A 22,183-nucleotide genomic window follows, 5' to 3' on the forward strand; every position below is an offset into this window, starting at 1 on the left:
TTTTGAGTTGGAAAAAGAATTTTCTGAATAAATTTGGTTTTGAAAAAGACAAAATCTGTTACGGTTTTCAAGTTCCAAGAGACTTGGTACAAAAATCTAAAATTGCTTTTACTTCATGTATTAAGTTCTGAGTGTTTTATTTACTTTTTTTTTTTAGTTTTAGTTGATTTAAAAATTTAACGAAACACGGAGGAATAAAACAAGTTTAAGTCGATTTTTCAAGAAAGGGCTGTGTTTGGATGGTTGTTAGAGGGCGTAGTAGATACAGTCGATAGAGGGCGCTGTAAAAAAAAGTCACGCGCGCCATTTTGAAAGGACAAAAATTGACATTTCGGAATCTGGTCTTTCGTGGATTTTCCAGGAATGCAGGAAAACGTGAGTTAAAAAGGAACAGTTTTAATAGTTTGAAAACCATACATTCCTTATTTTGAAAAAGAATCTGTTTTCAAGGGGTAAGTGTCTTATATTGGCAATAAAAATCATGTACAAACTTGCAAACTTAAGTCCGCATGGTGACGACGGGCATGATGACGGGTGTCGTCTTGGTCACTTCGCCCCGTTTCCACTTCGCCCCGTTTCCACTTCGCCCCATCCCCACCGAAATCTTTCATGTTTTTCTTTTAGTTGAACAAACGTGACAGAGGCTTGAATTTTTCATTGCCAGTGATTTCCCAATCAGCGATATTCGCCCAGGTAGGGGGCCTAGGCCTAATCAATAATTTATGGCCTGAGGATAGGCCTACTAGGTTTTATTGGAACAGAGAGAAAAATTCTACATGTTTCCGGAAAAAAGTTTTGATAAATTTTAATAAATAAAAGATGCAATTTTTCCGAAATTCGTAATTTCTCCAAAATTCGTAATTTCTCCTTGATCGTGTCTGTCATGACCTACCGTTTATCTCTTGAACAGTTATTTGTACAGTTCTAATGCCACCCTGCCCTTGGATATCAATTGCTACATGTAGGTTCCCATTAAGTCAATTTCAGAATTGCCAAAGGTGTTTAAAACCCTTAAGGCATAGGCCTGTTTTAACTGCGAAAATGCTCTGTATTTTTTGTAGACAAAATGAGCGGTCATGCTATTTGGCGTCAGCAAGCGTCAACACACATATTAAGCCTACTAAGTAGCGTCAACAAAGTGTTAACCTGTTAACAACTTCAAAATAACTTCTACATATTTTATAAGTGGTTTTATTATATTTTAGAGACTCTAACACTTGCCACAGAATAATTAAAAAAAACAAATTTGCTTCCAGATTCTTGCAGGAAAACGAAAAGTTTTCGCAATGTATGGGGTTGCCATCTTTCTTTCCTCTGCTTGACTCTAAAACGATGTCAAACAGTCTTCATACAAGGAAGAAGAGCACAGAGATACAAAAAAGTGATTCTAGAAAAATTCTTTTCTTGGTTCCTTTAACAAGGTGAGGCAGTGCAATGGTTCCCATCTCGTTCTCTCGGCGTTTGGCATCTTTAAGGAGGGGACTGGAAAATTGGAGTCAGTTACAAGTAAAATGGAACATTATCACAAACTGAGGCTATTTGGTTCCTCTAAAAACAAAATCATTCTATTTATCTTTATTCTTTTATAAACAGAGTGCTTTAAAGGCTGTCGAAACCATTTCTGGATACCGTGATAATAGAGACTCCACCTCCACTGGCATACAGTGCGCGCATAGATTTTCTGAGCTATTGTAGAGGAAAATAAATTGTACCACAAACGAAATTTTATGAATCAAGTTAAAAAGTAAGAGTTAAACAATAGCAAGGATAGGATAATTCAGGAAAGTGAGCAGCAATCTTTATTTCGATCAGGAAATGTGATAACTACCACGATAATAGAGTAACCCATCGTACAGTACCTAGCCAAGTCAGAGGTTCCGCTTCAGACAGCTTGCAAAGGCAAATGTTCAATTTACTTTATAGACAAGGCCTATTTTGACCATACATGTAGGTTGCATGCATGTACATGTACTTATTCACCAGAATCAAATAATCGCCAGAGATGAAGCACAGATCGTACGATTTAGGTTCATTGTTTTTTTAATAAGCCTATCAGTACCTGGTTCTGTTTGTTACCCAAAAGTAATTCAAACTCTGAAATTTCTTGAATGAAAATTTTAAATAGAAGAGGAGGAGGACTTAGGACATTTGGGGAAACATTCATTTTTGTTTCATTCGTTAATCCAATGAGTTGTGTAACTTCATGTAGGCCTAAATTCACAGCTTCACATCATTTGGTATCGCTTTGAAACATTGGGTGAGAAATACATGTCAGTAAACCCAATACAAGTCCAACTATTCATTTCACCAACGTAGCTAACAGTGAGTGAATGAGTTAACCTCCATGCCCTTTTGGAAACCCCTCTCCGAGCTCCCCACTTTTAGAGAGGCAAACAGCTCAAGCACCGACGGGGTGAAGTGGAAATGTGGCAACGTGGAAATGGAGCGAAGTGACTTTAAAGTGTGACGACCATTGATCTCCATTATCAATGGTGACGACGGACAAGGGCACATTCCAGCAAATCGTTGGATTTCTGCGCTCGAGCTCATTAACATTTTGTGATCCCACAGTGTTTTTACAAGAAGACATGCCATAATCAGGAGGGATCATAGAGATATCGCGTGGCTAACCCTGATAAAATTGAAATAAAAAAACGAACTTCTAGCCATACTCTTGAATTTCCAGTGAAAAACCAGAGGCCAACCACTTCCCAAGAGTCAACAGGTGGCGCTATTTGGTACGATTTTGCACTATTTTCAATGGGGCCTTGGGCGCGTATTTGGTGTAGTGCAACCACAAGTCATGTTGTCTGGAATTTGGCCACTAAGTTGGGCATACATTGTGAGGGTTATACATGTACCTTTGTGACCCACTTTGTACCCTTTGCCGTGCCAAATGCAGCATGATTCTATGCAATTTACACAACTCCAGTCCAAGAAGGAGAGCAAATGAAGAAAATAGACCTACATGTAGCCCTAGCTAGGCAGGCTTGTAGATTTTTAAACTGGCCTAGGGCTACATGTATTTTTTCTGTTTTCTTTTTGACCTGATCTTGGAGAGGATGTCATAAGAAACATTTTGATATTCTCGCGGTCGGAGGTTGTTCCATTTATTGCACTCACGTCTGGCCAAAGGGGCAACTCTTCATTCACTTTTACTGGGATTTGCATGTTTTTCTCCTTTTTTCCTGCAACATGATAAAAATAACTTAAACCTTTTCGGTACAGTGTGGGAGATATTTATAGCCCTTAAATAGTGAAATTTTGGACATTGATATAAAAGTCAACTTGGTCCCAAGTCAATTCTGTCTTTACGGAAAATGTAATTAAAGAGAAGTTGCATGACTTCATTTCAAGTCTCGACATGCAAACTTTCCAACACAAGGAAATTGCCATAAATTTTTATCTTCCATAAATTTCAGAGTTAAGGATGTCCTTATACCTGGACACCTTTAACCACTAACCACAGCAAGATAAACAACATTCACTTTGGGATATGATATCGAACCAAAAATACTAACAGAATTTATGCAAATCTAAATGTTCTAGAACCACTAATGATTCCTGGCAAAGTTTACGAAGTGTTTATTCCTTTCAGTCTGATCGATCAATGGCTTGTTTTTGTTCGATGTTGATGGACTTTTTTTGTAAATTGAATCCTTGCATTTCAATTTTATTTAACAAGTAATTGTGATGACCATGGCATTTTATTTATGTGCATATGGCCGGCTCCAAGTGCTTGGCAACATTAATTGTGGCGTGCACGGAACAACGGTCTGGTCCCAGCTTGAGATCTACCCCACGATTAGGAGCATTTTAAAAAACTCAATAAAGTCATGTTTGTTATCTGATTCTCCCTCAGGTTGACGAGAAGAGGTGCCTACATGGATGCCTGTAGAAGGGTGCTCTGTCCATCTTGGAACAAGAGTTCTTGGACTTGTCAAGATGGAAGATTTTACATTCTAGTACATCTGTAAGTTACCAGTAATACAGTGTTAGTAGACTGAGTAGTAATACTGGTTTTGATCACAGTGTTGCATTGTTCTGACCGAACTAAATTTGGAAATGAGAAATCCTTTTATGGTTGTTAATAAAGCATTCATTTTCATAATGTGAGGCATTTAAAAAATGTTTTGGTCGAATACTCCTGGAGTAAGTATGCACTGAAAAGTAGTAAGGCCGTCAAACACTTGATGAGGCATTTCTTATTAGCTGTTTTTTAGAAACGGCTTAAACAGCTCTTGTTTGTCTTAATTAGCTGTTGAGGGCAATAGCCGAAACAGCTATTGTTCTTCTTAAAACTTTAATTTTTTTATTTTATTTTTTTTCCACTTTTAACCCATTTAACATAAAACAGGCCCATTCTACATGCTGCTTTTGGCCTTTTTAAAACCTGATTCCCTTCAAACCTGGGAGGTACCGGTATTTGGACTAGTATTTGGAAATCTACCGGTACATGTATGCCAAACCTTGATGTCATCATGATTCATGATGTCATTACCTGTGGGTGTCAATTTACATCATTTTAATCTTGAAAATCCAGAGAAAATCAATTAGAAAATTTACATGTAGGTCTTCATTTTTCTCTTGTACATGTAAGTAAAATCACATGACTGTTGCTTCCCATCGAAACCGGAAGTGCCTTATCATTTAAATTTGTAATACTGTACATGTACACTGTACATGTAAATACGAACTTGCTTATTAACAGTGTTAGTCTCAAGCAAGAGATTATTCTTCGAAACTTTGAGCATTGACTTCATGAAATTCTCCACCGCCCTCTAGCAGCAGGTTGAAAAATGTCAAACATGCATTTTCAATAGATGTCTCTGGCTCAGTTTGCTGTAATTAAAACTTGAAAATTGGTAAATCTGATCATTTACTGTATGATGACCTTTACTCAAAGAACACATGTGTGATGTTTGAAGCTGATGATCATTAGACTGGAAGTTACCATGAAAAGACCTTTAATTTTTCAAAAATCACTGACAAATCAATCCTGACATTTTCAGTCTTGAAATACCAATCAATTAAAAAAATAAACATTGACGTCAAATGTCCAAGGCGTTAATATATGAACATGTAGCTTTTTTTTCACATACATTTACATACGTGTACGTGACCTGGCGATGACAAAAATACCATAACATTTAGTAGCCTTTCACTCAAATAAAATCAATGCACACCCATAACGCTGTCTTCTGTGTGTGTACTGTACATACAGTGTACACGTACATCTACAGTCATGTACAGTGCGTGCATTCACTCAAGATACATGTAACTGCTTATTGCACAGTTGTAATGCTTTACCTGGATATTGGAACTAGAGGGTGACATCCAGTCAGTGCAAGATCCCATGGCAATTTACGCTTCCTGCAGACATACCGGTACATGTACTTTAAGAGCACTGGGTTCGATGCCCGTCTAGTCACCTTTTTTCCACTCTTTTCTTTTTTTTTATTCAAAGACTCAAAGAAAAATTTCCAAAACAGCTCTGTGTTTGCTATGTAACAAACACAAGTCTTGTTACTGCTTACATTGTACAGTACTTCTGATAATAAACCAACGCTTTCTCTAAAGCACCCTCTGGACTATTATTCACGAGCCTGAAGAAAAGTGCAGGGAGTAGACGATAAATCTTCAGTTCTGGAGGTGGGAGTAAAACCGTGGATACATGAACGGTACATTTTAATGTTCTGGGAAGAGTCCATGTAGGATCAAGTTAGGGCTTACATGTAAATCAAGCTGCTCATGTTGGCCTGGGCTGGATTCAGTTCCAGGTCACAGATTTTGAATGTGAGGTTGGCACTGATGACAATGAACGGTGTACTGTTTTGATATCCTTAAATCTGTGATCTTTCATCTCTAGTAAATTTCCACACAAAGACGGGATGTGTTATCATGTAACCACAAAGTGACTGAGCAGAACACAGTAGTTAAAAACCCTACCTGACCCAGACATCAGCGAATACTGTTCTGTCATGATTTTTATCTGCATAGAAAAACACATTTTTAATTTTTAGTGTTTACCATATTTTTCAGAGGTCTTTGCCAAAAGATTCAATCAACTTTTCTATTGAAATAAAAACCACACAAAACGTGTTGAAATATTTCACAATTGAAGAGCTGAGTTCCAAATCAAATATCCCAAGTTGGCCAATCGCTAGGCGATTTGAAAAACTCTCTTATCCGCTATTCTAGGCCATGACACAACACTCAGTTCAAGATAAGCATAAGCTGTTAGGAATGTCATTGTTTGGTTCCTTTATTACATTACAACTGTTGCAAAAATATCTCTTGACCCTCCAGCTTTCGTTGGGATCAATAATTGACATTACCCCTGACAAAAAAGCTACATTTCTCGACTATTCAGTTTAAATTCCACCTAAGCTGTGTAATATCCCTCAAATTATGACTTGACTTTGCACAAAAAGATCACACAGTTACATTGAAGCCGATGGCATACAAGCAAATGCGATGACACTGAGCGTTGAGCCTGACGTCATCGGCAACAATCACATATTAAAAGTACTCTACATATCTCAAAAGTAGAGGGCGCTGTTCATTTTGCTCCAAACGTCAATTCCTGGCTGACGACGGCTTAGAAAGTTGATTTTTTAGGGGGGGCAGAATGATGAATTGCGCGACTTTTCTGCTGGATTTTTTTTTTTAGCCAATCAGTCAACCAATTTATGAATAAACTACATGTAGACATTTTTGCCCCAGGTGGCTATTTATGGCCTATTGTTAAGAGACTGAGGTTGTGACTTGAAAATTGCAGTGCTTGGTGCGTGACCTATTGCCGGTGGTAATTTATTCCATTCTGCAAAAGTTCTTGGGAATAATGAGAACTTGTAGCAGTCTTTGTGTGCAGATGGTTTGATGAAAGAGATTGCTACATGTACCTGTTGTCTTGTTGAATGGTTTGGTTTGGCCTGGTACATGTACATGTACAGTCGGTATTGATGGCAACGATTTTGTTGACAGATTTGTAGAGGAGGGTCATCTCTGGGCTGCTCTACAATGTTCCAAGGGTTTCCATTCCAGTTGGGACAGCATTTTGGTGACACTCTCCCTCAGTGTTGTTGTTGAGGACAAATCAGGCAGATCCTTGTTGAACCCCTTCCAGCTGTAATTTATGTTTCTTATGACGGGGATCCCAGACTGATGAACAGTACTCTAGACGAGGCCTGACTAGTGTTTTATAAGCCCTCGCTATTACTTCAGAAGAACAGCTACTGTAGACAGACCTAGAATTTGGTTAGCTTTTGCTGTAATACTTTCAGTCTGAGTTGCCCAGCATTATTTGTTGTTGAGTCCCGACTCCTAAGTACATGTACATTTAAGTGTGGTAGGTTACAGCTTGTAGTGTCGTATCCCCCCAACTTGTAATCTTCCAGAATTGGCTTCTTTACCGGTATGTGGGTAATTTGCATGGTGTAACATTTAGACTTTTGAACTTCATTTGCCATGGTTTTCTGTCTGTCTGTTAAGGATACAGTCGTCTGCGAATAGACGTACATGTACTTTCGATGTAAAATCCATTTGAGATGTCATTCACGTACATGTACATGTATAGCAAAAATACCTTGTGGGACGCCAGATGTTACATGCACATGAAGGGAAGATGAAGTTTCAACCTGTAGGACAACTTGTTGAGATATATCTGTGTAAGAAATGTCCTACTCCTAATCCAAGTATGGAGTGAACCATTTATTCCCGAATGGCTAAGCTTAAGGTTAAACTGAAACTGCCATTTTGTTTTTGATGTGTCCTCAATCTTCTCCACCAGAGAATTTGTAGCCTTGTTGTATAGCTCTTTGAAACCAGACCTCGTTTTTCTTAATTTTTCGTCAAATGAGGATGCAAAAACTGCTAAAATGTCTTGTAAGTCTGCTTTGGGTTGCCGGGGCAGAAGGTGACGGATCTTGGGTTGCATCTTCGTGTAACATATTGGCAAGGAAAAGGTAGTGTTGCGCCTGTACCACAACTGATGTAAATGAAAGATCATGCCACTATAGTCCTATATAATCCCACCTGTGTTAAGTAATATCCAAACAATAACATCATAGAAAACCACGCACCGCAAAGAAAGTAAACATGTTCTAATTCAGACCTGGATGTTCAAACAAACATATTTTCATTTCTCATGCTGTGGCGAGCTTGCAGTACGCAGTCATAGTGGTACAGAAAGCCAAAGCCGAGGATGCCCTCATCACTAACGTAGGCGACAGTTGCATCCCATCAATAGTGCTGTCCACCAATCAAGATGTCAACTGTAGCAACACCTTCAGTGGGAATAAGTTCTTTGTTTGCGGTTTCCAGTTTGTATCTTTGCGCAGGGGTTTGAGTTCAGGGCACTTTTCAGTGGGTATTTGGCTGAAAAGTGCTGATGATGTTATGGTCACCGCCGCTTCTGTGTCAACTAATAGTTCACTTGGTGTGCCGCACATTTGCACTTGTAAAAACACAGACATACCTTGCATTTGCTGTCTTCCTAATTGGATAGTATTCTGTTCATTGGAACAGACCGATGCCAGGCCGGGCGGCACGGTCCTTGTTAGTTTCCCGGCTGTATGATGACAACCTCTTTTAAAGAAGCCGTTGTTTCAGGGCACTTGTTCGCAAAGTGGCCAGGCTCGCCACACTTGAAACAAGTGACGTCATTGGTTTTCTGCTGTTTGGCTTCAGCAGGTTTGGCAGGATTCTGGCTTCCACGGGCTTGGTGAGTTTCTGGCTGTTAACGGGTTTGTTTTTGCTCCGTTTGACGATTCCATTCAGTCATAGGTCGAGGTTGTCCTGGAACTGTCGAAACTGCTTTGTGGTGACAAACACGCTGCCATTCTCAGGAGCTGCTTGCACAGTCTTCACACAATGTGAATTTCCAGAGCTCATGGTGTCACGGAGGCTCAGGAAATTTTCGACTGCCGTTGTAGCCTCCTTGAGGGACTTGGTGTTTGTCATGCCGACCGAAACTGCTACCTGCTGGTCAGAGAGGCCTTTCAGAAAATGGCGAAGAGCGATGTTCTCCATAGTAACTGGATCTGCTGTTGGGTAGCCACAGAAGACACAACGGTGAATGTTGGCAACAATCTCAGCTTCTCCTTGTCAGCTTCTCCTTGGGCTGATGTTTCCTAGCTTCAAGCTGAGTGATGCTGTAGTTTGGCAGTTGTCATTCGCCAAACTGCTTGCCAAGCTCCTCCATCAAGATGTCGAAGGACTTGATGGCTTCAGGATCAAGTTGCTGGGAAACATACTCGGCTGCCTTTCCTTGCAGACTGCTCAAAAGCCAGAACAGCTTTTCTTCTTCAGTCCAGCGGCAAGCCTTAGCGAGACCCATCAGTGGTCGGACGAAGCCCTCCCATGACTTTGTGCCGTCAAATTCTCCTAGACGAGGGAGAGGAACATCCAGCTTGTGACTCGGCTGTGCTTGGGGTGAATGAGACTCAGGTTGCTCAGCAGCTGTAGATTTGACTGCGATGTCTGGCGTAGATGTTGCTGCCTGTGAATCTTGCGAGGATTTTGCTGAAACACTGGCATTTGTCTGCTCTTGGGAGAAGCCAAATATTTCAAAATCTTAGATGCTGAATTTTCTGTTATTTGAATTTCCAAACTCCAAGTCCAAACAAGGTTGCCCAAAGTTGACTGAAAAAAGAAGCGATTGGGATCTTGATGTGTTGGTGTCTGGGTTCCAGACCAAAAGATCCTCACACTGTTTTCAAATCGTGTTCAACAATCAAGAGTGAAGTAGTGTAGTAACAAACAAATACATGTACATGTAGTAGCAGTGTGTACAAGTACATGTGACTACATGTACTGTACAAGGCACTCCCATTGCATGCACTTTGTTTCTATTTTCTGAGTTTCTAATGTTGGAAAAGAATGTTACATCCACTCTTGGAAAAATAATTTCTTTACGTCATGGTTTTGTTTGCAAAAGCATGCCTGACTTCTGAGTTGGTCCCATCATGGCTTTGTTGTGTGTGCGCCCTCTAGTGATCAAAAGTACTGGTCACATGACTACATAATTATTGGAAATCTGCAAGGCATACTGGAAATCTGTACGTCACTAACGTTGGAAAAGAATTTTACATCCACTCTTGGCAGAATAATTTCTTTACGTCATGGATTTGTTTGCAAAGCATGCAGCACGTTTAATGTACATGTATGTACGTACGGACACATGTACATGTATGTACATACATTGTTCATTTGTACTTTTCATCTTTCTGACCCATTCCAGTGGCAGTTTTGGAGGACTGAATATAATTTCTACATGTAGTTACATGTACATGTCTCTGTTGCTTTGGGTCTTTCAATTTACAATGTACAGGGGTATTCAAGTTTAAAAGACACTGTTCAACTTTTTCTGAGTGTGCAGAGTGTTAAACAGATTTCACGGAAATACAAGATAAATTTAGCTAAAAACTGGTGCCTAGGCTAATACCGGTACAAGTACATGTTGGTTTGAATTAAACCCTGACTCAAAGAATTCTTTGGGATATATTTCCAGCTGAATCTTCAGTTCTTTGTAAGATGCGTGAAGGTGCAGCACAGGAAGCTGTGGAAGCTGACATGTACATGTACGGTGTACATCGTGAACAACGCACCAGCACATGTCTTTATCTGCCCTGTACATGAATGCATACGGGTAATTCCAGAAATTAGGGGTCCATTTCTGTGTGTGTCCCTGTCACATCTGACATATGATTTTGTAAGTTCAGAACACATTTTCTAATTTCCAAGAGTGATGAATTAGTGCAAATTACCGGCCAAACAAAAAGTAATAGTTTGAAATCAATTCCAGTGATATTTCCGTGTCAAATAATAAAGGTCAGATGTAGCAGGGACACGAAAATGTCACACTTTTGGCCCCCTAATTTCTGGAATTACCCACATACATGTACATATACAATCAAACCTGGATAATTGTAGGGATTGTTTCTCTGATTCTCCCTCAGGCTGATGAGAGACACTGCCATGGAAGATGCCTACAGAAGGGATGCCATTATTGTCACGTCCACTTCAAACAAGAGTTCTTGGATTTGCCAAACAGGTAAGATACTGTATGTTCTAAACACTACAAGCTTTGTGGCCACTTTGTGTACTTCGGTGCATGTTTCTGACTGAAATACATGTAGTTCTTGTTTCCACGGTCTTCCTGGAGCTTCTGCACAACCGACAGCTTTCTTCGGATTTGTCATGAAGTCTTCTGCTTGACCGTTGGCTCCTGGCCAGTGGGGGATGATCTTTCTGTGGCAAAATCCAAGAGGGAATGTTTTGAACTCCACACTGTTGAATGAGGATCATTATCGGTTTTCACATGTTTTTTGATATTCCCTGATGACTGCTGTGGGCGAGCTGGAGAATGTGCTGTTGAAAACTAGCAGGAATTATGTTCAAGCGTTGCTCTCACAGGACTACATGTACCTTACTGGTACACCACTCTTTGTGACTGATACTGTCTCCAGTTACCCAGAAAGCATTATACATGTACATGTGCATGTAGTTCTCTTTGAGTTTGAACCATAGTCCATCGTGATATGCTTGTATGATTATTTGGAGAGCATGGTCTTTGTCTATTTCATGGTGGATTTCGTCAAATGTGAGAGCCTTGGGAGTGAAATGGTGCACAACTACGTGAACAAAATCATCAGCTTCCATTGAGAGACTTTCAATCTCACTGTTTGAGTTAGGGTGTCTGGACAATTAAGTACGAGTACGGTAGCCTGCGGGGTTGTCCTTTCCAGCATGGTGGACAACGGACAGGGTACCGTACATGTACCGGTACATGTGTGACTGCAGTTTGAGCAGCCAGTTCTGTGTACATGGAGATGGATTTGCCAGAGGTTTACTGAGTAAGGGAATAAGTGGTTTGTGAGTGACGACTGTGAACACTTGGCCAATCCTTCAAGTGATTTGTTTAGTGGGTGTCAGGGCGCAACTGGCATAGCTGAACACCTTGTTTAGTCCCTGTTTGCCAGTTTGTGTTAACATTGCGCTGAGGCCAACGGGTCTACCCGTAGCATCAACTCATACATGTACATGTACTTCTGTTTCTTTGGCTGGGTCAAAGTGTGCACCGACAGCTTCAAGTGTGAGTGAGTCTTTGAGTTTTTGGAGAGCTTCAACGTTTATTGAGTTCCACTCAGACTTTGTGTCTTTCTCAGTAAGTGTGTGAAGGGGCTCAGTAATGGTTTAGAAGTATGAAACATGAGCCATAGCTTGCCATATCAAGGAGGCTGTGGGCTTCTGTTGGACTCTGAAGGGCACTGGCTTTTCACAGGTCTGGGGAGACGCCATATCCACTGAAGACAAGTCCAAAGAAGTGTACAGTTGTACGCGAGATTGAGCAAATTGGCACTTCTCCTCTCCGCCTTTCTTTTGCAGGTGTCTAGAAGAATGTTTAGCCTTTTGTTGTGCTCGTCAGTGGTTGAGGCCTTCCATGTACAATATATCAGAATGTTGGTTGAGACATTGAGCACACCTGCTATGCCTTCAATGGTTTGTCGGATAGCGTTTTAGAAGACTTCCCTGGGTGAAGAGATATTGGGTCTTAAGTATCACTTGAGTCCAACATGTGTCACAAAGGTCATGATGTACATATACCGTACTGACTGTCTGGCGCCAATTCTCGCTGATGGTATCCAGAAGGAAGATCCAGTTTGGAATAGGATCGTGAGCCATGTACGTGTAGCTTAGCCATTTAGCTTACAGTGTACGGTGTAGCTCTGAATTTATCCATAGGTGGTAATACATGTAGGTGCCATTCTCACTTGGCTTGAGCGGTATTTCGGTATTACCGGATACCACTTTTTTTAATACCGAACAGTACCGACTAACAATCTATGAATACCGGAATACCGACTAATTCGGTATTGAACTTCAATACCGCGGTATTCTGGCTAATTTGTTCAGAATGTTCCCACAACCCTCATAAGATGAAAGCAGACAATTATATCCACAACAGTGACTGCATCCTTTGTGGTTTAAATCATCCAGCATCATGTTTGTATTGTCTCTTTTGGTGAGGAGATAAGACGTAACGTGATACTTCAGCATGCAGCCATCAACCTGCCTGTCAAAAGGTTTTGTTTCCCTATTGCCGCCGCAGAGTTTGCGGTTTTGGAATAGCTTGTAAGCAGTGCTTCTTGTATTACTCACTGGCACATGTATACATGTACATGTATCACAGCCCTTCATGTTGGGAATTAAAAATCAGCTGGTCTTCCATGTACGCACTGGACTTTATTTTCCGAAGATTTTTATTGGCAGATCAGAAAATTTGAATGCTGCTTGTGCTAGCCTTGTGCTCTCTTTGGGTCTTTTTTGTCCTTCATATACAACAGGTACAAGTATTCTGTGAAAATCTATCTAACCGAAGCCAGGAATGTGTGTTATAAACTATAAAATGATTCCATAAATCTACATCTGTTCGACATTCACGGCAATCAACGATCTTTATTATTGTTCTCACATTCGTTTCAACCACACGAAAAGAGAAGCAAAAACATGATTCCCCACTTGTCACTGCTTGTATTTCAGTTTTTTCCGGAATTAAATTAGGACAATGTGGTTGATAAAAAAGATCTCTCGGTTATGATTAATTAAATACCTTGTGATGTGTTTAGAATAATAAACTTCACTGTCAGAGGACATGTTTAATGTGCATGTGAAATTTAAAAAAAGCAAATACATGTGAAAGCATCAATCCAGGGATTTTAAAAGACTTTCAATCGCCATGGATGACGACGTAGCCAACAGTAACTAACCTGCGTGCACATGTACATGTAGGCCTGGATGTACATGTACATGTACATGTACCTGCAATAATGTGAAGGCTCATCAACTAAAGCCCCCATCCTTGTAAGTACATGTACATGTACATGTAGTCTTTCCAACACAAATTGTGTCACGGAGAGACATTTTTTGGTTTAATTTTTCGCCTCTCTTTTGATTTTTGACACAAGCTGCATGACACAATTGATTGGTAGTCCAAGTTCACTCGCCCACTGCGGTGCGGTCGCCCGCGCGCGAGATGGTCGCGGGAGATGCATAATGTCATGAACGAGTACTACGATTGGATAGCTGTGTCTTGCCAAATTACGTCATGAAAATGCACAGTCTCATTGGCGGGCACGCTAGATCTTTTTGTAGCAATATGAATAATTCAGTGTTGGGCGATTAGTTGGACTCTTGAGATACGAGAAAAGTCTTGTGAACTTATTTGGGGCGTATTTTATCAGTTTATTGGAAATGGGATGGGAATTTTTGTTTTGGCGTTTGTGTAATCAATGTAAAATATCATGGATTTTTTAATCGTGCACTTTGCGTGTCATGACGACAGGAATCTGGCAAACGATGTCTGTATATCGCGTTGTAAGCGTGCGTGATGCACATGGAGGGGTGGGTGATAAGCCTTGTGTTGCGCGACTGGAAATTTTGTGGAAGCACACTCGCTTGAGTGCAAGCAGTACAACCTCAAATTAAATTCATGAACACAGAAAACACAAACATAGACATGAGATGAATATTTGTGAATGAACCTGCAGAAAAATTGGTGATGGCACTTTATTTTTGACTTGCAACTATAGAGCTGCATTTGATGTAGTGGAACGTACAAGCCTTTTTTTTTGCAGAACCTGTACAATGACTGGTTGCCGCATTTCCATCATGCCTTCATTGGCAAGGGTTCGGCCCGGCGGGAACCAGCGTGGTGCACTGCGCACGTGTTTTCACTACCGCGATTCGCAAACGTTTTATGAATGGGTCGTCAACAATGGTTTTTCAGGCAACGGAGTCACGAAAACCTTTCGTTGTACCAGGAATTTCTTACAATGCTATTTTGCTGTAACATACAGTATTTTCTCCCCATAGAAATATGCACGTTTTCACCGGGACCACAGATTTATGGTTGTTGTAATGGGAATTCTTTTACAACCGATTTCGTAATGAGTTGACTGCCACGTTGCAGTTTTCTGAAAGCCACCTTACCATTGCACACACGCCGTGTTAGGGCGCAGCTAAGAGGAGCAGTCACTGGTGACCCAAACGTAATCATTACAATAACACACTGTCTCAGCGAATACCAGCTTGACTGTAGTACATGTGCAGATTTTGAAACCGTACGAGTGACCACACAGATATAGGAATCGTGGGGCAACAAAGCGGTATTTACAACACCGTCCCTTTTTTAAAAAATGCTTTCACATAAATAATATTTATTTGACATCAAATGGACAGATAAATTATAATAGTTATCAAGTTCAGGGGGCTCTGTGGCGTTAAAAACCCTTTATGCTGGCCCCTAGTGTTGTTTGTGGTTTGCCATTGAATGTCAGCATCGCTGCTGCTTTTTGATGACGTCATTATTAGTAAATACCGTGGTATTTTTTTCATGGATACTGCGGTATCGAAAAAGGCAATACCGCCCAAGCCTAATTCTCACTTTATTGCTTTGTTTTCAGCCCTCATGTCAATGCGTAGGCGGATGTCATTTGGGTTATGTGGTTTAGGGACTGCAGTGACTGGAGGACGCCTGATCCTCAAGATCTTGGAAGTGTTTTTCAATTTGTTTTCGCAGATGGGATGGTGCCTAGCGATAGCATTGAGTGACAGGAGACACAGGTTCGTCAATGTGGAGATTTACCAGAACTCCTTTGAGTTTGTCAATACATGGGGCAAACAAAGCTGACTTGGTGAAGTCTTTGCTGTTGTCAGTGATGTTTTTGACTGGGTCATTGATCATGATGAGTCTCTGGTCTTGAGCTGATTGAAGGCCAAGGAGACATGCAGCTTAGATGTCAACAACAAAGACATTGACTGTTGCAAAGCGTTTTCCTGTTTCAAGGAGTGGTGACAATTGACCAGAAATGGGCAGCAGCTCATCTGAATGGTATTGATAGAGATGTACACTGGTTTTCTCTAGTTTCAGTGGTCTGCAAAGACAGATGCTGTTGAATGGGGTGTGTTGATGTGTTAGACAGGCACCTGTTGATACCTTTGGTCCTAACTGAGGTTCAAAGCGTATTGGAGGAAGTACTGGTATCAACTGTAACAGATGTATTCTTCATCAGATGAGGAATTGTCCTCATCCACATTTCTCACTGTCTGGGATTTGTGTTGTGAGTCCTGTTTGCATTTGCTAGATTGGCATACGGAGGAGAAGTGGTTGAGCTTAGCGTATGAAGTGCACTCTTTGCCATTAGCAAGGCTTTCTCGATATTGGGGGTATTGTCCCCCACAGTTGTGACATACTAGAACATGTACAGTACTTGGGGCTTTGCATTGTTTTATGCCCGGGCTCCACTGTCGTGATGGGGAAATTTACCCTTGTGAGCACTGCGAGGTGGTTTCTTTGAGATTTTGTGCACTGTCTGGCGGATTTCGATTGGGGTTTCAACGTTATCAGCCCTTTTCTCTGACAGTTCAAGAGATCCAGCAAGCTCTAATGCATGTATCTTTGACAGGGTGTGTGGCTTCTCAAGTGATTTACGGTGTGGTTTTTATGATGTGCACCCAGTTATTACATGTATCTGTGTCAAGAGTTCACGATTGGGGTCAGAAAATTCACACTTCTCAAAGTCGAGTGCAGAATTGATCAACACTTTCATCAGGATTCTGTGTTAGACACCTAAAGAGGATTGTTTCATGTTTGGGATTCCACTTTGGGATAAAGCGATTTGTCAATGTCTCTTTAGTTTTTTCAAAATCACTCGCATCACTTACATGTACTTGTACATGTACATCTGAGTGTGTGTCCAAGTTAATGGTTTGCAATTGCTCACCACCGTAGTGTAGAAGCAATATTCACTTTCTCTCACCTGTGGTGATGTTGAATCCTATCATCGCTCCTTTGAAACGTTTGATCCATTTTTCCCATGCGATACCGAAAGCTGTCAGTGCTCCTTTATGCTTCAAATGGAGGTACATGTGCATGTAGAGTGGGCATAGCAGATATCATGACTAACAGTGTGCCGTAGTCACTCACTGTATGCATGTGGCAAACAATGGCATAACTTGTCACGAAAGTGCAGAAAAAGTGATCAAAACAGTTTCTAAAAATTTATATTGCAGTAGATCAGTTCACTTATAAATTCTAAGTTACATGTATGTGCGCATGCGAATAAATAGTCAGTGGAAGCAGTGAGCTTAAGCAGACCGCTGAAAATGTACAGGGGCACAAATTTCCACAGAATTTTCTTCAGCTTCTGTAATTTTCTGTACTTATGTCTTCACAAAACCCTCTATAAACATTATAGCTACTAATTTCTAGTGTGAGAGGATTTTTAGAGAGCAAAATTAAATATTAAACAATTTCGATCGAAGCACAAGAGAGCGAAAGAAATCAGACACTGAAGTCCAAAACTGTTTAATTGGAAATGGTCAGAAAGGAGGCCTGTTACCATAATTTCTTCTAACCTCTTGCGCTCAGGGAGATACATGTAGCAAAGACTATTTTACATGTACCAATTAATCCTTTTAGACCAGAAAGTAATAGCTGCATGTACATGTATAATGATTTGAGAGGATTTACCAAATATGTGCCCCTGTACATTTAGAATGGGCTGCTCAAGCTTGTTGCCTCCACATTCTATTTATGCACATGCGCACATAAACCCAAATTTATTAGTGAACTGGTCAAAGGACTGTAATATATGTACAGTATGCGACCAGTACGAGTGAAATCGCTGACCTGTGAATATCACAATATTGGCATTTACGGATCCAGCATTCATCACCAGTTTAATATTTTCAGGACAGATTGAGGCATGGAATCACGCGACAAATATGCTGATCGTGCTCATTTAAAATGTAATACACATGTACATTGTGACCTATTGAACTTACGCATACATAATAAGTAGCGTACAATGTAGTCATAACAGATGCTAGTCTCGCTGGTACTTGTAAGGGATCTTGTACACCCCTGACTTGTGCTGTGGGTTAGGCTGGTCCTTGTGTGAGGCCAGCAGGTTCTGCATCTTCAAGGGTACAATTGAATATCATGCTTGTGGAAGATACGCTGGATGTGATAGGAAGTGCTGGTTTACTGCCTGTAGGGGAGGGTGGCAGAACTACATGTAGGGGCCCTACCTACTCATGCCTGTTGTTGGCTTTGGGTGTACGTACATGTACATGTACCCGGTATGTGACCCTTCAGATGGGGGTTGGATCTTCAGTCTTGCATCTTGATTTTGGCTTGACTTGTATCATTCTGATGCAGCACTGTGGTGATGTGATGGAGTTCTTGGGTGAGATGTTCCCTTTCAGACACGTATGGTACTAGTACGTGTACATGTACCAGTGTGCCCTATGAACAAGGGCCCGGTTAACAGAAGGCCAGATCTTCGGGTGATAGAAGGAAGCACTGTGGAGATACAGTACACTAAAAGAGAAAGAGCTTCCTTTGGAATGAACTAGCAGAAAATTTTACTGAAAAATTGTGATACTTTTACTTGAAGTTTTCAATGTCAAACTTTGATGAGACGCTGATCAGTGTCCGATGGCTTGTGCTCCTTCCATTAATCTCAGTTAAGCATGGTCTGTTGACATACATTGTGAAAAGTGTACATGTACATGTATGTGCATAGGATACAAGACCAGTTTGTGCAACACAGATGGACGAGGATTGCAACAAGATCAAAAAGTCTAACAATTTTTGCATACAGTTGGCGACAAAGTGAATGTTTTGACATTTTTTGGCAATTCATGGCACTGGTCAATGTTGATATCAGCAGTCTTAATAACAACTGGGGACTAGTTCACAGTCTTATTTCCACTGCCTGTTTTATGTTAAAGAAAGAAACATATCGGATGTTGCTAAACATTAACATTTGACTTTTTGCTTCTAATGAATGCAGGGTCTTTTGTTGCCAATTCAGATTTTCAGCCCTAGCTATCATGCCAAATCAGATTCACCTAGATGAATTTGTTGAAGTACCTTTAGAAGCAAAGTGAAATAATGAAGTTTCAGATTAATGTATCATCTTCCAGTTTTCTGTTAAAATCATTCAAAGACTGCGTGTGATGTCACTTTTTGGAACCGATACATGTAGATTGTTGGTTTATTTGGGTAGCATCTTTGAAGGCCTACAAACTATGAATTGCTGGTTTATTTGGGTTGCATCTTTGAAGGCCTATAAACTCTGAATTGCTGGTTTATTTGGGTTGCATCTTTGAAGGCCTATAAACTCTGAATTGTTTGTACTCGGGATAGATTCATGAAGATGCAGCACAATGAACCGGTACAAGGAAGCTTATTTCTTGCCCACAATTAAACTAATTGCATGATTATTACTTTGATTCTCCCTCAGGTTGGTGGTAGACACCTGCAGAAGGGCTACTCTCTATTTTGGACAAGAGTTCTTGGACTTTGAAAAGGTAAGCTCTTTCGTTCTATTTACAGCGCAAGATTTTCTGGCCAATTTAAAAAGGTTTTGTTTGCTTCAGTGCATGTCGACCTTGGGTGTCCTCATGTTGACCTGGGTGGGATTTGAACCCGGGCCACAGGGTTGTAGGCAATAGGTACATATAGCTAACACTTCAGAAATCTGGCTTTCTGAAATTCAGACTCACCCGGTTGTGTTTGTCATTATCAGCATTATACTCAAGTGATAGCTTTTCTCCTTTTGTGTTCAGCGTTAAAACTCCATAAGCAGCCAAAAAAGATTTCACGTCATTCTCAAGACCACCAAACGACTGAGTATTTGTCATGTGATTCAAACAACCTTTTGCATAGTTTGTGAATTTTTCTTCATCCCCTAATCTCATCCCTGTGATCTGCAGAACTTAAGAATTGGTCAGAATACCTTGTTGCATTTACATGTAATTCAGCGAGGATGCTATGTGATTTCTATGGAAGGCCTTAATTTTGGAAATTTTGAAAGATGTTGGTTCTGTATGTTTTTTAAATTCCTTTCCCCAAAAGGTAACTTTTCCCTGCACCAAGAAATGTGCTTGTTTTTGTTTCCTGCCATTTTTTTTATTCAAATTTTTTTTTTAGGCTTTTCCCTTTTCATCCCAACTAGTTCACTCACTCGCCCACCACCCGACCCGCCAAAACGTTTTTTGATATAGTTATCTGAACCTTACAGCATTCACGGTTACCAAATGTGTCAACTGCAAAAGTAGGGCTTTGCTGGCAGGATTGAGCATGTCCAGTCACCTCTTCCACTACTCAAATTCAAATTTGACCTGCATGGCTAATGAGGGCTATCAAGCTGGTTGCACACAATGCTTTGGCACTGTCCTTTCTTCTGGTCTATGACTTGTTATGTAATAAGACCCAGGTCTTCAATAGTCAGAAAGCAGCATCCAAAAAGCCAACACATTTCTGTAGTGCATCATGGAGGAAGGAAAAAGACATGTACATGTATCCCAATATGTACCTGGTGTTTGATCTGAACTGAGCCGATAGAAAAGCTTGAACACTGACAAATTGCCTTCCTGGTTTGTATATTTACCCTCTCAATTTATTGGAAACTGCCAAATTACTGTACATGCATTTCAAATGTAAATCTTTAATAGTTTTATACATCTTCTGTGTCACTCTAATGAAAGTGTAAAACTCTTTACAAGTTTAACATTTGGTACACGTAGTGATTGCATACTTCAGTCTCAAAACCCTTCAATTTTTAAACTTGCTTTCAGAATTCCAAGAGTGCCTAGCACAGCCAAAGCAGTCTACCCTCATTGTGCTACCATCAACGGAGGTCTGGAACCAGAAGACGTCAGCGTGCACCTGCTCCACTTCGCTACGCGTTCTAGTGGCCATTAAGGAACACAGCGCAGGTTGGTGGGCTGCATCAATGTTACATTGGTTGTACTTGTGACCGGTGGAGCAATGAATTCAGGAAGGTCAGAAAGGGGTGAGTTGTTATCAAGTCATTTTCTTCTTGTTTCAAGAATGTTTCATGTCACTTCATACATGTACATGTAGATGCAAGGACCTTTGCCGATGTTGGTTAATTTTCACGCACACCACTGAAAACAGAAGAGGGTAAATTTGCCAGTTTTTGCTGTCAGTTTATATATACCATTTTCAAAGCTTTGCGTTGCAGATCCTGGCTGCTTGTTTTCATAACCCATCAAAAATTTAGCAGCAGAAAAACACAAAACGCTGTATGAGTTGTTAATTTATTTGGATCAATTTATTTACTGGCGCTGCAAACATGTACATGTGTGATTTGTGGTTATCAAATCTCAGGTTTTGGGGTCAGTTTAAAGTCAAGTTTCACATCATAGCAAAGTCACAATCAAGCTTTATGTTGGTGTGTTTTTACTTCAAGTGTTTAGAGTCGACAGAACTTCAAGGAATACACTTAGCTGTACAGTTCAGAGGTTACTGAATTTCTTCTGATCATTGCATGGTACATGCATTGATGAGGTCCTACTTCAACAGTCCAAATTATTCTTAAGGCTTTGCATTCACATTTTACTTTGTCAAATAGTTACCCAAGACATCAACAATAAACTTGTGGCCCTCAAATCGTAGTTTATCAAGTTTTTTAATCAAACTCATCAGAAACTGTGAATAAAAAGATTTTTAAAAGCCGTAAAACTTTATTAATTTCATTTTGGCAATGAGTTAGTACTCTGAGATGCTCAAAGGTCCATCTTGTCTCTTCCTTCACAATCTGCAGTTGGAATAGAAAAATACAAATTTTTAAGTCGGCAGAACAAAGTGGAAAACAAATTACTGTGACAAATGTTTTGTGGAGATACTTTTGGCTTCTTACTTGAAATTTCATCCCCACAATTTCAAGGATTTTGACGACACTAAATATTAAATGAATGTTAGGACCTCATCAACATAATTCAAAATTCAAAACTCTTTAAACTGTACAGCAAAAAAACATATAATTCCTTGGAGTTTGACATTGCTTGGCCAATTTTAAACACTTGAAATAAAACTACACTGACGTAAGGCTTGACTTTTAACTTTGTTGTGGTATGAAACGTGACTTGGAAGTGACCAACAAGACCTGATATTTGACCTCCACAATGACATGAAACTTTCTTGAAACTTGAAGAAAATGACAAGATAACGACTCTTCCCTTTTTTGTCTTCCTTAATTCGTTGTTCCTCTTGTTGCAAGTACCACCAATGCAACATGATGCACCCTCAACTTCTGTGTTGTGTTCCCAATGGACATTGGAACTGGGGTGGGTCGCGGCGCGT

At 40.3% G+C, this 22,183-nt stretch overlaps 2 long non-coding RNA genes across 8 annotated transcripts in view; one reads left to right on the top strand and one right to left on the bottom strand.

Annotated features, from left to right (window-relative positions):
• Positions 1-293: 293 nt before the first annotated feature.
• LOC110985482 (uncharacterized) overlaps positions 294-22,183 on the top strand; it is a 44,759-nt gene continuing 22,869 nt past the window's right edge. Inside the window, exons 1-4 of the long non-coding RNA XR_002598997.2 lie at positions 294-375; positions 3,863-3,973; positions 10,962-11,056; positions 19,317-19,383. This is a non-coding gene — a long non-coding RNA (uncharacterized LOC110985482). The remainder of the gene's footprint in view (positions 376-3,862; positions 3,974-10,961; positions 11,057-19,316; positions 19,384-22,183) is intronic.
• Positions 20,446-22,183, bottom strand: part of LOC147799566 (uncharacterized) — a 33,628-nt gene continuing 31,890 nt past the window's right edge. For all 7 annotated transcript variants that reach the window (XR_015424810.1, XR_015424809.1, XR_015424813.1 and 4 more), the window contains one exon: positions 20,446-21,638. This is a non-coding gene — a long non-coding RNA (uncharacterized LOC147799566). The remainder of the gene's footprint in view (positions 21,639-22,183) is intronic.

This window comes from Acanthaster planci, linkage group LG03 (genome assembly GCF_054643075.1).
Source record: "Acanthaster planci isolate LZ-2023a linkage group LG03, COTS_SCS, whole genome shotgun sequence".
In the NCBI taxonomy this organism is placed as follows: Eukaryota; Metazoa; Echinodermata; class Asteroidea; order Valvatida; family Acanthasteridae; genus Acanthaster; species Acanthaster planci.